Source organism: Astatotilapia calliptera, chromosome 2 (assembly GCF_964374335.1).
Source record: "Astatotilapia calliptera chromosome 2, fAstCal68.1, whole genome shotgun sequence".
Lineage (NCBI taxonomy): Eukaryota > Metazoa > Chordata > Actinopteri > Cichliformes > Cichlidae > Astatotilapia > Astatotilapia calliptera.
Genome location: NC_137423.1, coordinates 15,190,389 through 15,204,687, shown reverse-complemented (window position 1 = coordinate 15,204,687; position 14,299 = coordinate 15,190,389). Strand labels below are relative to the sequence as shown.

At 41.2% G+C, this 14,299-nt stretch overlaps 1 long non-coding RNA gene across 1 annotated transcript; it reads right to left on the bottom strand.

Annotated features, from left to right (window-relative positions):
• Positions 1-2,097: 2,097 nt before the first annotated feature.
• LOC145430488 (uncharacterized) lies at positions 2,098-3,869 on the bottom strand. Its single transcript, XR_013911060.1, has 2 exons — positions 3,755-3,869; positions 2,098-3,607 (listed from the first exon to the last, which is right to left on the bottom strand). It is a non-coding gene; the product is annotated as an uncharacterized LOC145430488 (long non-coding RNA).
• Positions 3,870-14,299: the final 10,430 nt, after the last annotated feature.

Here is a 14,299-nt window from a genome sequence, read left to right as displayed (position 1 = left end):
ACAGCCGCAGCATCACGTCGCGTGACTTGTTACGTACAGCACAAGTGCCAAGCCGCACATGTGTATTTGTTTGGGAAGCAGCCAGCCACCGTACCGCCCGGGTAATGGAGGAAATGAGTGTGCCGACTAGAAAAATCAACCGAGCGTGACCGAAGGTTACCGAAGAGAAAACAGATGATGGTTCCAATGCCGGAGAGATTGTCGAACGGAAGAGCCATAGAAGTTCCGTAGTGTGAAGGTATTTCGGCTATTTCAAGTCAAGAGTATTTCAAGAGTAGCGTGCACTGTAAATTGTGCCGAAAGCAAGTCTGGAAATACAATAAACTGGTGCATGCGTCACACTGTGCGCCACGTTATTGTTTCGGTGAAATGAATTGCTACAATACTGTTAATTCTACTCTCTGCAGTGTTTAAATGCTTACATATACACACAGTTACTGTCCCTCCACATATACGACTCGGTTCTGCTTCTATGCCCCAGCTTTGTTTACTTTTTCCCACCGAGGCTTCTAGACTTCTGATTGGCCAACATTTCTGCACGGTTAGGAATCTAGCTCCACCTGCTGCTTTGGCATGTTCATAGCAGCGTTTTCCTTCATTTCTGCCTTTATGTGTGGACGGGATTATTTTTTAAAATGAAAACGGAAAATCTCCGTTTTCAAAAGTACCCGTGTACATGTGGACGTAGCCTCAGTCTCTGACTGGAAGCGCTAATTCGTCATTCGGCTTTTGTCAGACTAAAGTAACTGTTAAAACTGTTTGAAAAGCTAAGCTATACAACAAGGAGAGATTGAGGATTTCCTTTTAGTTCTCAGTTTATTTGATATTGACAAAAGTTAGTCAGTTTTGTCTTTTCTTCTGTAAAACAAACTAAGATTTATTTTTAGAATTAATATTTTGTTTCTAAGTGGAATTGACAATTTAGTCTGTTTCGTTTGTTCTATTTTGAAACTTAAACGCTTTAGCGGCTGCCTTTTGTGTAGTTTGCAATATTTGCCTTTATTTATCTGAAAAAGTCTCATGTTCCTTAAGTACATCTACCCTGTTGAACTTCATCCATCCATTCACGTCCGCTTAATGGATGAACTTATTATGGGAAATAAATATTTAAATAAAAACAAGCTGCTGATTATTTCACATTTTACTTGTGAGCAACGGCACATTTAAATCTTACAAATATAGTTATTTGGCTTATATCGTGATAGATATCGTTATCGCCTGAAATGAAAAAAACATATCGTGATATGAAAAAATCTTATATCGCCCAGCTCTACTGGAGAGCTTTGGAAAGTCCCGTATTCGGGCAAACAGGGAGTTTTCTATTGCTTCTGGTGAGCCGTAACATTCCTCTAGTCTCAACCATATCATGTTCAGACTGGCAGGTGGATGCTTTATGTTGACTGCTTTTAATCTCTTGGCGTGTTCAGAAGACTCTGGGCCTAGCCACTTAATGAGTAGGTTGATTTCTTCAGTGGCTGTTAGACCAAGGTCCCTAACAGTGCTCTGGAATGTGGCTTTCCAACTAAGGTAATTTTCTGGCTTGTCGTCAAATTTAGACAGCCCTCCAGTTATTAGCTGACTCTTAGCTAAGAATCTGGCGAGGTCACTTGCTATGGTGTCTGCATTATTATTTGAGCTTAATCCGTGCTGCAGTTGTAATGCATCGTGGAGAGTCTGTGGACTTACATCTCTTTGTAGTCGTCTCTCTGCCCCATCTTGTGGCAGGAATGAGTACTGCACTGGCTCTTGTTTGGGACAAAGAGGTGTGTACATTACTGGTTGTTTGGATTGTTCATTCTTATATTTACTGTTGTCATGGTGAGATGTAATGTCTGGAGCCAGGTCAGTGTGGCTGTGTTTATTTATGTATTCACTCACTTTTTGCTCTGGGGTTACTTGTAGGGGTGACAATGGCCACTCTTCCCCTGATTCAGCTTTGTCAAATTGAGCTGCTGCTGACTCCATTACCTCTGCTTTAGCCAAGGCTGCATCTGCTTCCTTTTGGAGGTTGATTACATCCAGAGTTGCTTCTAGGCGGGCCTTTTCTACTTTAATGTTCATCTCCTTCTCAGCGTAAGCTAATCTGGCTTTTGCTGCTTCAATCAATCAATCAAAGCTTTATTCGTCACATGCAGGTTGCCCTGCAGTGAAATGGGACCCCCCCCGACCTTACACATATAGCACAAACACTACATGGGGATACAGGTCGGAGATTGGTAGAATCAGAGAAAAAAACATTGAAATGTACACTACAGTGGGGAAAGTACAAGAGGAAAAAGAGACCCCTACTCATGCTGTGCTTCCATGGTAGGACAGCATGAGAACAGGAAACAAAAAATCTCCTTTGCACAAAAAAGCACATAAATGTGAGTGCCTATCAGTGTAAGTGTATGTGTGTGCGTGTCCATAGTTCAGCTGAGACAGTGTCCTTCGGCCTATCAGGCTAAGTAAACAGTCCTCCAGCCAATCCAGGTGTCCTTGCATGGGATGGGAAGAATAGCCGTAACACAGTCGTTATCAGGGAGTGATTGTTCGGCTCCAGCCTTGGGCCTGCAGCTGGCGCGTTATGGGGGTCCGCAATGTTCATGTTGATTTTGTTAATTTCCATGCGAGCAGCCCAGGAGAATTTTCAGGCTGCTCTTTAACACTCCGACACTGGTCTCTCGATCTCCCGTTGGAGAGTTGCGAGCCTCCCCATGATGGTATCAAACTTCTGTTCCATGGTGTTATCATTCTTTTGATTCTGAGACCTCACAACTGCAGTGATCCGTTCCGCGATGTTTTCCAACTGTCGCTCAAGGGTCTCATTTTGAGCAGGCCTCTCTCTGATGTTTCCCCTCATACGCTCAATGGTGTTGTTTTGAGCCTTCACAGCAGCTGCAAAACGTCTCCAAGGTGTTGACCATATTACGTTCGTTGTGAGAGGTTGCGCCTCGTTCCATTTCGATTCAAGCGGGCAGCCTTGGGGGAGTTTGAACAGCCGGTTCCGCTCTCTTATTTCTCCGATAAACCAGGGCTAAGCCAACTCCGATCAGCATGAACCCTGTTATCATGGTTCCGAATAGATAGATATCTTCAGCGTCCTCGATCGACAGTCCCGCCAGGCACATGATCCTCCAGTTCTGCCACCCGTCCATCGTGTATCCGGCAGGGAAAGTCCCTCCAGGGCACTCAGGCTCTCCCGAGCCCAGATTTCTCGTTGAGAAAAGGGTGTCAATAGCATTCAGAGACCAGTTGATCAAATCCATAGTTCTCTTTTAGGTTTTAGAGAACGACAGTGGGAGGCTATTCCAGGGAAAGTAATGCACACAAGACAAGACAAGGACATAGAGGCTAAGCAGGGAAGATAAGGGTGAGGAGGAGAGCTGAAGGCGGAGCTTCTGCTTGTGCCAGCGCTGCTGCAATACTGGCTCGGGTTGATGCTGATGACCTGCTTGAACATGCTGCAGATGATCTAACAGTCAGTCTTCCTGAAGACTTTGAGGACCTTCTTGAGCGAGTGGACCTTGCTTCCTCGTCGTTTTGACCTTCAGCCTCTGATTGCTCCATGTTAGAGTAGAACTGTCACTCGACTTTTTTGCAGGATTTAATGCAAATAAGTGTGAAACTGAAATGATACAGAATACAGAAATGTCACATAAACATTAGCTTGGGTTGAACTTAAGTGGACATATAAAACACATCAAATGTTTCCAAATCGCTTCAATAATGTCATATACCCTGTCTTAAAGGTAAACACAATTAAGAAACTTACTCATATTGCCACTCAAAGGGATTTAACGGAGTGGATGGCTTTGGATCAGAAGAAACACACCATGTCTTGCTTTACTCATGAGCAAACACTTCCTATCACACTTCTTTTAGTGACTAATTGGCTCAACATAGCAAACTGTGCAAACCTGCGCCCCCTATAGGCCTGGAGAAATAACATACAAACAGTTCCAGTACAACCACTACTAAGCAAAAGCAACGAGCAGAAGATAATTGTTTTAGCCAAGAAACACCGTAACAAGGGCAACCGTGGCTCAGGGGGTTGGGAAGCGTATCTGTAACCGGAAGGTCGCCGGTTTGATCCCCGGGCTCTCTGTCCTGGTCGTTGTGTCCTTGGGCAAGACACTTTACCCTACCGCCTACTGGTGTTGGCCAGAGGGGCCGATGGCGCGATATGGCAGCCTCGCTTCTGTCAATCTGCCCCAGGGCAGCTGTGGCTACAACTGTAGCTTGCCTCCACCAGTGTGTGAATGCGAGAGTGAATGAATAGTGGCATTGTAAAGCGCTATATAAATCCAATATATATATATATATATATATATTAGGGGTGCAACGATACACAAAATTCACGGTTCGGTTCGATACTTTGGTGTCACGGTTCGATATTTTTTCGATACAAAAAAATGTTCATGCATTTTTAATTTGTCATTTATTAAAATTATAAATATATATTTTAACTCAAAAGTACAGTTTTTAAATTTAACCCTAACCCTTGTGCGTGTTTTTTATTTTGACAGCGAATGCGCACCTGCGGACCACTTATGTGCAGCCCTGGTTATTTAGCTCGTCATATTGCAGCCACAGAAATTCTTTTGTCCATGAAACCATAAAGCTGCACTTTCTTTTTGCCTTATAGTCTGATTTGTCATAACTTCTCCGTTTTGTGGTAAGCTTTTCTTTGGCTGTCACTTCTTCACCCTGACCTGTCTTATTTGGCTCAGCAGAACTGAAATGCTTTTACACACTCACTCACATAAGCTCAGCAATTCTCTGCGCGATCAACCTCTCACATGTTTAAGCTTGCTGCGGGAGATTTCACTTGTCATGTTTGCATAGTAAGCTAACGATTAATAAGACGATGTCAGAGGAATTGGTGCACAAATTATCATCACTCACAGATCAGTGCTGTCGCGCTCTATACACAGTTCGCACGATTGCAAAGTGAAAACAAAAAAACAAGCGCAAATTCAAACGCGACTTCAATATGTCACATATTGACAGTGGCTCACCGATGCCAATGACATAATTACCCAGCTACATTTCTGAAAGAATGCAAAAGCATTGACATATATTTTTCCTACAATAGCCCGACGGGCAGGGAAGAGATAGATTTTGGTAGCCCGACTGAAAAAATCGCTAGCTCCGGGACGTCGGGCTAGCGATATTGCGAGCCCTGTATCTGATTGAGGAATCACTCATCTTTGGAAAAGAGAGTTTATTACAGAGAAATGGCTCTTTCCAAAATAAAAGCTATACTATCCGCTTCTTCTGGGCTATATTCTCAGCAGCATAAGGAGAATCATGTGCTAACAGCTGTCTAAATGACTCGGCTAAAGTTAGTAGCATGCTTGCTTTTTTTTTGTCTGCTTCCACTTGTCTTTGCACTAGGATGATGTCGGCGTAAATGTGCAGTCATATTCGTCGTGTTCCCACTAGTGCTTTCAGGTTAATCTCGTTGAAATGACCTTAACGCCACAACACGGCAAATCTCCGTTAACGAGCTACCGCCGATCGCTCCGTGCATGGGGCTAGACGGCCAACACGTTAACGAGCTAACTGCGCTAGCACACTAGTTCACACCAATGTAATTGAGCATTGCATGGCACATCCAACATACTGATTTACTTTAGTCCATGACTCGCTTACCTTCAGGGTCATACGTCACATGAAAACCAAAATAATTCCAAACGCCAGAACTGAATGAGGGTGGGGGAGGTGCCCTGCGTTCTTCCTTCTGACTATGCTGTCTGTGTTGAGCGCTCAGTGGATCTGCGCTCGACAGTGCAGCCTAGGCGGAGTAGTCGAACACAGATTCACTGAGCGCTCAACACAGACAGCATCGTCAGAAGGAAAATTGATAAATTTTCCAAGCGACGACCTTTACCTTTAAGTTGGGGTAACTCTGGGGTGAACCAGGGAGCAAGTCTGTGTAGTCCATCACTGTAGTGAGACACAGGTTCATCAGGAGTAGATACATTGTCTCTACTGGGAAGACTGGCATAACTGCCTTCTCCCATGGAACTTACAATGTTTTTAATATTATAGAGTGAAAAGAGTTGAACTTAGATAATATTAACTGGACTTCAAAGGTTACCATCTCCTGATTTGATGCTGACAGTTCTGAGGAGTAACGCCAGAGAAAATCAACACTCTGCTGACCAAAGACATGAGGAGAAATCCCTCATAAGAGTATTAGTGACATTGTCCACATGTATATTAAAGTCACCCAGCAAAATAACATGACAGGACACAGAACAACAAAAATCCTCGTTTAGCTTGGGAGGGAAACACGCTGTAGCAAATACAGTGAGAGTAGGAGCGCGCGCAGCTGCTTAAAGCTTTAGCTCCCAGATTACTTCCGTGCTACTGATATAAGATACGGTAAGCTGAACACAGCTTCAACCGTCTGTTTGTTGAAAAATACTAACGCGACGCCACCACATTTCCTTGTTAGTAACGGTAACTTGTAACAATAGGAATAGTAATTGATTAGATTACTCGTTACTGAAAAAAGTAGTGTCGTTACTTGTAATGCTGTTATTCCCATCACTGCTAGTAATACATGCTAATTTCAGGGAGCTTCGGTACACTCTGGCTAATAAGCAACCTCTGGCTAATACGTCGGGTTCGTGTCGGGCTCATAGCCAAAAACTAGCTTTACTTTGTTGTCTGGGTCAACTTTGCTAGCGAGAGACATAGAGGGGCGTTGAAAGGCAGCTCCAACGGAACTTATTGTTTCTGGTGAAAACATGAACACAGTGTACAGTCGAGTCTTAATATTTTACAACTGTATCTTACAAATCTTATAACTGGGCTTGTCAGGCACTCTTTTTGGCTAAAGTGGTTATTTTTATATTTACATGCTTCATACATGCTATGTCTGTAACACACTGCCTAGTGCCTTCATATTAAATAATTTTTTGAACAATAATTTTTAAAAATATTTCTTCCGTCATTATGCGGGTAGAGGTGACTTGGGCCGCGAGATTGAGACACAGGCATTAGAGCCTCTTAATTTGTGTGTTGTTCAGGTTTACACCGGCGTGGAATTTTTCAAAAGAGTACATAGCCTAACATATGAAATAGGAAAGGACTGCCATGTAATCAATTTATTTCAACAAAGTAACTGTATTCTGAATACCACCTTTTTAACTGTAACGAAATGCAGTTACTCATATTTTGTATTTTAACTGTGTAACACCGGTACATGTATTCCGTTACTCCCCAACACTGGTTGGTAGTAACATCGGTATGTAGATACCAACCGTAACCAGTATGAAATGTCAAATCAAGTAACCTGTTTTCTATCTGAAAGCCATCAAATGTCTATAGTTTCAAAATATTTCCATTAGAACACAGCTTTCTGGCTTGACTTTTGTGAATTCTTTCCTGCTGAGTTTATTGGCCCAGTCACTCATTCGGGGTTGTTTTTAATAAAATGTCTATTTTGCAAGTCTTGTTCATAATGGAGATTTGGCTGAGGTACCAAAGGTTGCCAAGATGGCAATGGAAAAAAAATCCTCATGTTGAGCTTTCGAAATGGGACTGCAGAGACCAACCAACCATGTCCATGCTGTATGTGGTATCAACTTTATGAAGCAGTAACTTTATGTTTAGAAAAATATGTCAGTTCAACATTATTTAAATGAGGCAGGAACAGACACTTTACCGTGTGAACATTAGACCGTTTTGCCCTTTAATTTTCAGACTCCTAATATATATGGGATATAGGAGGAGGTGTGTGCATATTTTAAAGGTGGCGCACAGTGTATGTAAATGATTGAATTTGTGTAAGCTCCCAAGCTTTTGTATTTATGTCTGTGCGCTCATCAGCTGCCACTTGGTGTAGAACGCAGCAATCTCAGAGTCTCCGAAGAGTTCATGTCCACATTTCCTCATATTATTGTTTCCTCTGTTGTCTCTCAGGCCTCGGTAATTAGCGGCTGCTTTAATGAAACTAATATCACAACTCCAACCCACTTTACACCACTCTAAATGATGAGAGGCTGATAAGTGTGTGTGGTTTGTGTGTGTGTGTTGCGTGGTATGTGATGATTAAGTAGTGCCAGTGTGTACGTGTGATGGAGAGCGAGTGTCGAGGCAATGAGAGGGTGTTATATGTGAAGCCTTGATGATCAAGTGCTGCGTAATTGAGTGTACTGTGTGTGAGTGAGTGTGAAGGAGAGAACGGGAGGAAGTGGGAGTGTGTGAAAGAAAGAAGCCGTGCCGCAATGATTTTAAAGGAAATGGCCACATACGCTCATACACATCGTCATAAAGTGTGTATGAGCATAACCTGCTGGTGCTGAACCTCACAGCACCACCACGTTACAGTCATGAACAAAATTAGTCTAGTTTTACACTGCCAACAGGCATGTTTCCAGTCACCTCTATTTATGTTCATTTTGAACAAAAATATCATTCTGAATGTCTTAATTATCTGTAATTCATATGTGAGGCTCACTGAAGATTCTATATACCTGGCTTCGATCTCCTCTTCTACTGGCTTGTCTTTGAGGAAGTTTGCGTTTCCCTGCTGCTCAGTGGCTCTATATAATATACAGTATACCAACAGTGTGGCTCTGTTCTGGGACATACTCACCCTTTAATGTGAGGCAGACAGAGGACAACAGACATGACAAAAAAATTGGAAAATCTGAGTTTGATCCAAAACACGCCTCTACACGCACGGTGTATAAAGACATTTAGAGTTAAGGTCATCAGTGTACAGAGAGTTGGATCAGGCTTTGTCTCACAGGATTGCGTAGTAGGACATCAAGAGTTTTTATTATTACTTCATGCACTGTATGTATTATTCGTCTCTCAGTAGTGATCTACTATTTCATAGTCAAGTGCAAAAATAATTGGACATAAGGCCATTATAACAGTAAGCTGCTGCAGCATCCTTTCATAAAAACCATACTTGAGAAGGATGAACAAAACAGAACACAAACCCCCCAAAACTAACACAAACACAGATGTGACACACAGAACGACAGAGAAAAATTCTGTGAAGAAGGCCTGTAGTATAGCACGTTTCTCCATGCTGTACGGTGGTTTTAGATTGGCTCTTCAAAGCAAAACACACAACTTGAAAAGGCCCAAATCACTCGCAGTGCTTGAGTGTGCTTTAGTATTTCTGAAATAATAAAATGTGACTTCCAGATGTGTTCTAGTTAAAAAAGTCAGTCTTCACATGTCGGCGATGCCTCATCGACGCCCTGCTGGGAGAAGGTCAGCGCCCTGCTGTTCCTGATTGCTGCAGTCGTATCTGGAGGGAGATGTGTCCTCATCAAACGTGCTCAATATTTGCAACGTAATTGCTCTGTGCCCGCCTGCTGAGAGTAACTAAATGAAATAAGGAACAAATACAGTTATAGCCTGAATTCTATTTTGTTCTCACCTTGCTCTTTTTCTGTTTCTCTGCTTCTTTGTTATTACACATTTTAGAGAAAATATATAGCAAGAGAGCGATGAATCACTGTGAAATGTACTGTCAAAACAAGAAATTGCAGCCAGATCTATTTGATATTATAGTATCTATGGATATTTGGGTTTTGTAGTACAGCTTGTAAGATTTGTTCAATTCAACATGAAAGCTGACGAAAACATTTAAAACGATTTTAACATAAAATTCTTCTTTTTGTATTTTTGTGAAATATACCTTTCAGTCATTGTCACTGATTGTGTGTTCCGATGTGAATTGGAGATTTTACTCACTTTAATGGTAAGAAAGGGCAGTGAAAATTTCAGGCTGACGGACCATTTTTAAAATACATATATAAGTGTTTGATATATGAAGCTAAGATTTCACATCACTCATTTTATATGTTTAAACTTTTGTGCAAATCAAAGACTGTCAAGCAGAAAAAGTTCTACAACTGTGTTGACTTGAGGCGGAATAAGCCATATATAAGCTCAGTGCAGAAGTGTGTTAAACTTGGGATCCTCACTGAGTCATTTCTAAAAGCACACACTTTTATAATGACACTGAGATATGAAGCATCCTTTTGGCTACAGATAGATTCAGTTTGTTCTTAAAAGTTAGACATGGACACTTGCTGTGTTCTATTCACGTATATATAAAGTTTACTTGTGCATGATTTTTATGATTTCTTTTTCCACAGATAAGAAATGTGGGAAATGCAGATAAATGTAGGAAAGGTACTTATGTCTGTTAAAGAAATCACCTGAATGCAGAAAATAAAGTGTTTGAAGCTTAAAAAATTCCCGGGGCAAGATTCCCAGACCACCAGTTTAACGTGTCCCTCTAAATGCTCAAATGAAACCTACTCCCATGATAGTAAATAAATAAAACAAGGCTTCAAAGACATGATCTCAATTCATGGAGTGCCTCAAAAACTAGCGCTTCAACAGTATCTGGCAGTAAAAATAAAACTGTCATGATCCTGGGTCCTTTTGACCCAGCGTTTTGTGTTTTCTCTTCGCGATTTTGGTTCGGTTCTCTAATTGGTGTTTACCCTGTTCCCCCCCGTGTGTTCCTGTTTTATTGTGAAGGTCTGCGTCTTATGTGAGTGTTTTCAGTTTGCCTCCCTGGTCTCATCATGTTAATCACTCCCAGCTGTGTCTCCCACCTGTGTGTAATCTCCGTGTTCTCTGAGTGTATTTAAGTTGTATTTTCTGTCTTGGTAATCGCTGGTTCGTCTGTGTTGTTTCCCCTCGGTCTCCCTGCGTCTTCCCGTATGTATTTCCCCGGACCTCCCTGCATCCTCGTTTCTGGTTTGTGTTATTAGTTCTACCCAGTTTAGGTTTTCCTGTTTCATGGTACCCACACCATTGCTGTTTGTATTTTCGGTTGTCAAATAAACACTCACCTGCACCAGAGCTGCCGCATTTTGGGTCCTATTTCATATTCCACACGGCTTGCCCCGGCAAACCGTGACAAAAACATGCAAATATTAACACAAAGATAGAAAAATTTAAAGTATGCAAATTGCTCTAATCAGGGTCAATCTTGTGTTATTAGCAGGATAAGCTTGTTTAGTTTTTCTTCCAGGCCCTAGTTTATGACTTGGGCGTTTTTAACATAAAAACCTTGCCTAGTGCAACTTTTCAAGCATAATGTCTCTGCCAGTTTTCCTCACCCTCTTTTCTTCTCTTCCCTCCATCTCTCTCAGCACCACTGGGCTTCACTGGCTGCTCTCAAAACAAATGCCCGCTCTAACTCCCCTAAAGTTCCACAGAACAAATTGGAAAAATAATTTTTGACACGTTGACTAATGCATCAAATTGTATTCTCTTTCCCCCAGCAGCCCGGCTATTCTATTTCATCTGCAAGCCTTTTCCAGACAAATGGATTGCTTCCATAATGCTCTCTTTATCAGGCTGACTGAGTAAGTGCTGTTCCCTGTAAGCAGGGGAAGACCCACATGCATACTAGCACAACAAATGTGCAGGCTTCAGCCCCCTTTCAAACCAAAACGTTAGACATAAATCTGTCTGTTTGTAGACAACGACATGTTTCTGTTACCAGCACCACCAATGTATGGATCTAGTGTATTTCACAAAGTATCTGTACCACACATGTTCTGGATGGTTTTAAATGTCTGGAAACCAAGAAAACAAAGACTGGAAAACAGCAGTGTCTGTAGTTACAGTGTGTGAAATCACACCTCTGTAGATTGCAGGCAATTAAATCGGGTTTTCTTACCCCTCTCAGTTCAGGTATAGCTTCTCTTGCCTAACCCTGCCAAAGTAGTTTCTGTTTTCTACATCATTTGTGTCATTTTGGTGCTTAAACCCTAAATCTAAGAGAGTAACTTGCTCTTTAACTTTTACCAAGTAGTTGATTTATTTTAATAATTCTAAAATTAATATAAAAATAATTTGTCTTGTGCTTATATTAAGGACCTTATATTAAGTGTAAATAATGAGTTTCATGTAAAATAGCATTCTTTTTTCTTTTAACAAAAGTCTGTAAACATGTGGGAGCTGAGAAGACTAGTTCCTGGACTTCCAGGAACGGGATATTGTCTAATACAGGGATCTACCTCCTCAACAGTCCTGGGTCCTCTTTGTCATATTTCTTTAACTTCATGATGGGCTAAATGTTTTCAATTGGTGAATGGTCTAGACTGCATGCGACTAGTTTAGCATTGTGTTGGTGAAATACGCAAAGCCTTTCCTGAAAAAGATGGTATACAAATCTAAGATATCATTACTTTTATTAGTATGGATAGGAGGTTATGTTGCTCCAAACCTGCATATACCTTTCAGCACTTTCCAGATGTGCAGTCTGCCAATTCCATGGGTAATGTTATGCCCCCATACCATCAGGCGCTCATCACATCATGCAATATTGATTTTTTTGGCCTTGTTGTTTGTGCACAGAGATCTTTCCACATTTTGGAATCTTTAGGTGATATTATGTGTTGTACATGATGAAATACTTACAGTCTCCACAATTTTACATCAAGGAAAATCATTCTGATGTGAACTGGTGACCCTAAGTACATCTTATCTTCTGAAAAACATTCATTTTATACCCAGTCATGATCCCTACCTGTTGCCAGTTAATCTAATTAGATGCTGTTTCCTTTCGTTGGTTCCATAATTTTTTTTTTTAGATGTGTTGCTGCCATGAACTTTTTTATTTTTTATAAAGATGAGACTTTCTTTTTCACACATAGAATGTTAGGTTTGTTTTAAAGGTTGTATTCTGAATGAAGTATTGGTTTGTAGGTTTATGAGGTTTATTTTTATTTACATTTCATACATCGCTCAAACTTTTTCCAGGTTTGTTTTTCATAAATAAAACATTGTGACTATCTCAAGACTGTTGTAAATACAGCACACACTTCCAAGCACGTGAAGTGTGTGTGTTCCAAGAGATTGCACCTGTGTGTACATGTCCACCAACTCCCAGTGTTTCAAATCACTATATTCCGTTGACACACACTGTGCCAGCTCAGTGGCTCAGAAGTCCACTGAGACTGAGCCAGCGGTCTGCTCCGAAGTCATAAACACACACACAGACACACATATGCACATGCACACATGCATACACACACCTGACACACAAGAATTACTAAGTCTAAGCTTCAAAGTCGGCACCAAAGCATGCTCACGCTGACTCAGACAGCGACAACATGCAGATTCTCTCTCACATACGCCCCATGCGCTGTCATTCACGCACACTCACACTTCCTACATGTACACACCGTCTCTCCACTGTCAGGCACCCTATGAACATTTAAATAGACTTAAAGGCTTTGTGTGTCATGTTATCCTCCAGCCCTGTGATCTAACAGCTGAGCCTGCTCACCAAGGACATATGCAGGGAGCAAAGATGTAGTTTGTGCTTGCAGTGTGTTTGTGTGTGTGTTAAAAGCACGGCATGAGACAGCCTCCTGACCAAGGACATGTAAGACAAATACTGTAATATGTAATGTTTGTCATTGGATGGGTATGAGTCCCTCTCTCTGTCTCACAAAGCTGGAGCTAAAAATAACTACTCCATCTGAATGGTTCAGATGTCCTCCCTCTATCATTGTAACTAGAATAATTTATTTACAACCATCATTACAGTTACTTTCAGTACTGCACTAATGTCTTCTATTCTCTTTCAGGATCCATATTTTATGTCATTCAAAAGACATTTTTGTCCTTTGCTTCTGTAAAAGCAAACTGGGAATGTAATTTAGAGTACAGGAAAGCAATGTTACCAAAGGGCCTTGGCTTGCATTTTTTTTTTAAACTGTATTTTCCACATTCTCAATGAAACACCCTGTGCTTCAGCATGTTAACATTACTGGACATTTCCTCTCCTCCTTTCTTAGCCAGCATTCCTTATGCTCCATTGTTGTTCTGGGTTGTTATTTCCACAAAAATGCCTTCTTAATATTGACGGTCAGCTGAGAAATTGCTGCTATTGCTAATCTCATTCATTCTTAAGTCCATTTGTCTCATATTATTTAATGTTACAACTGTTGGGTAACCCTGATTTCTCCTTAACTGTATGCTTTCTTTCTTGTTGGTGCAACAGCTCAGTTCCTTTCCTGAGCAGTATCATGAACTCATGTAATGTAAACAAAAGCTTTAAACAAAGATTATGGACTTAAGAGCCCCGGCTTCTCTGGAGAGACAGAGCTTTATGCTTCTATTTCAGCAAATTAAATGCATAATCAATTGGGTTGAGCTCAGGGGATTGACTTAGCCACTGCAGAATATTTCTGCTTCTTCACCTTGAAAAACCCTGGTTTGCACTCATTGTTCGTCTGTACTATAAAGTACTGGCCAGTCAGCTTCTAAGCTAGCTCCTTAGCCTTATCTTCCTATCAAACTAGTA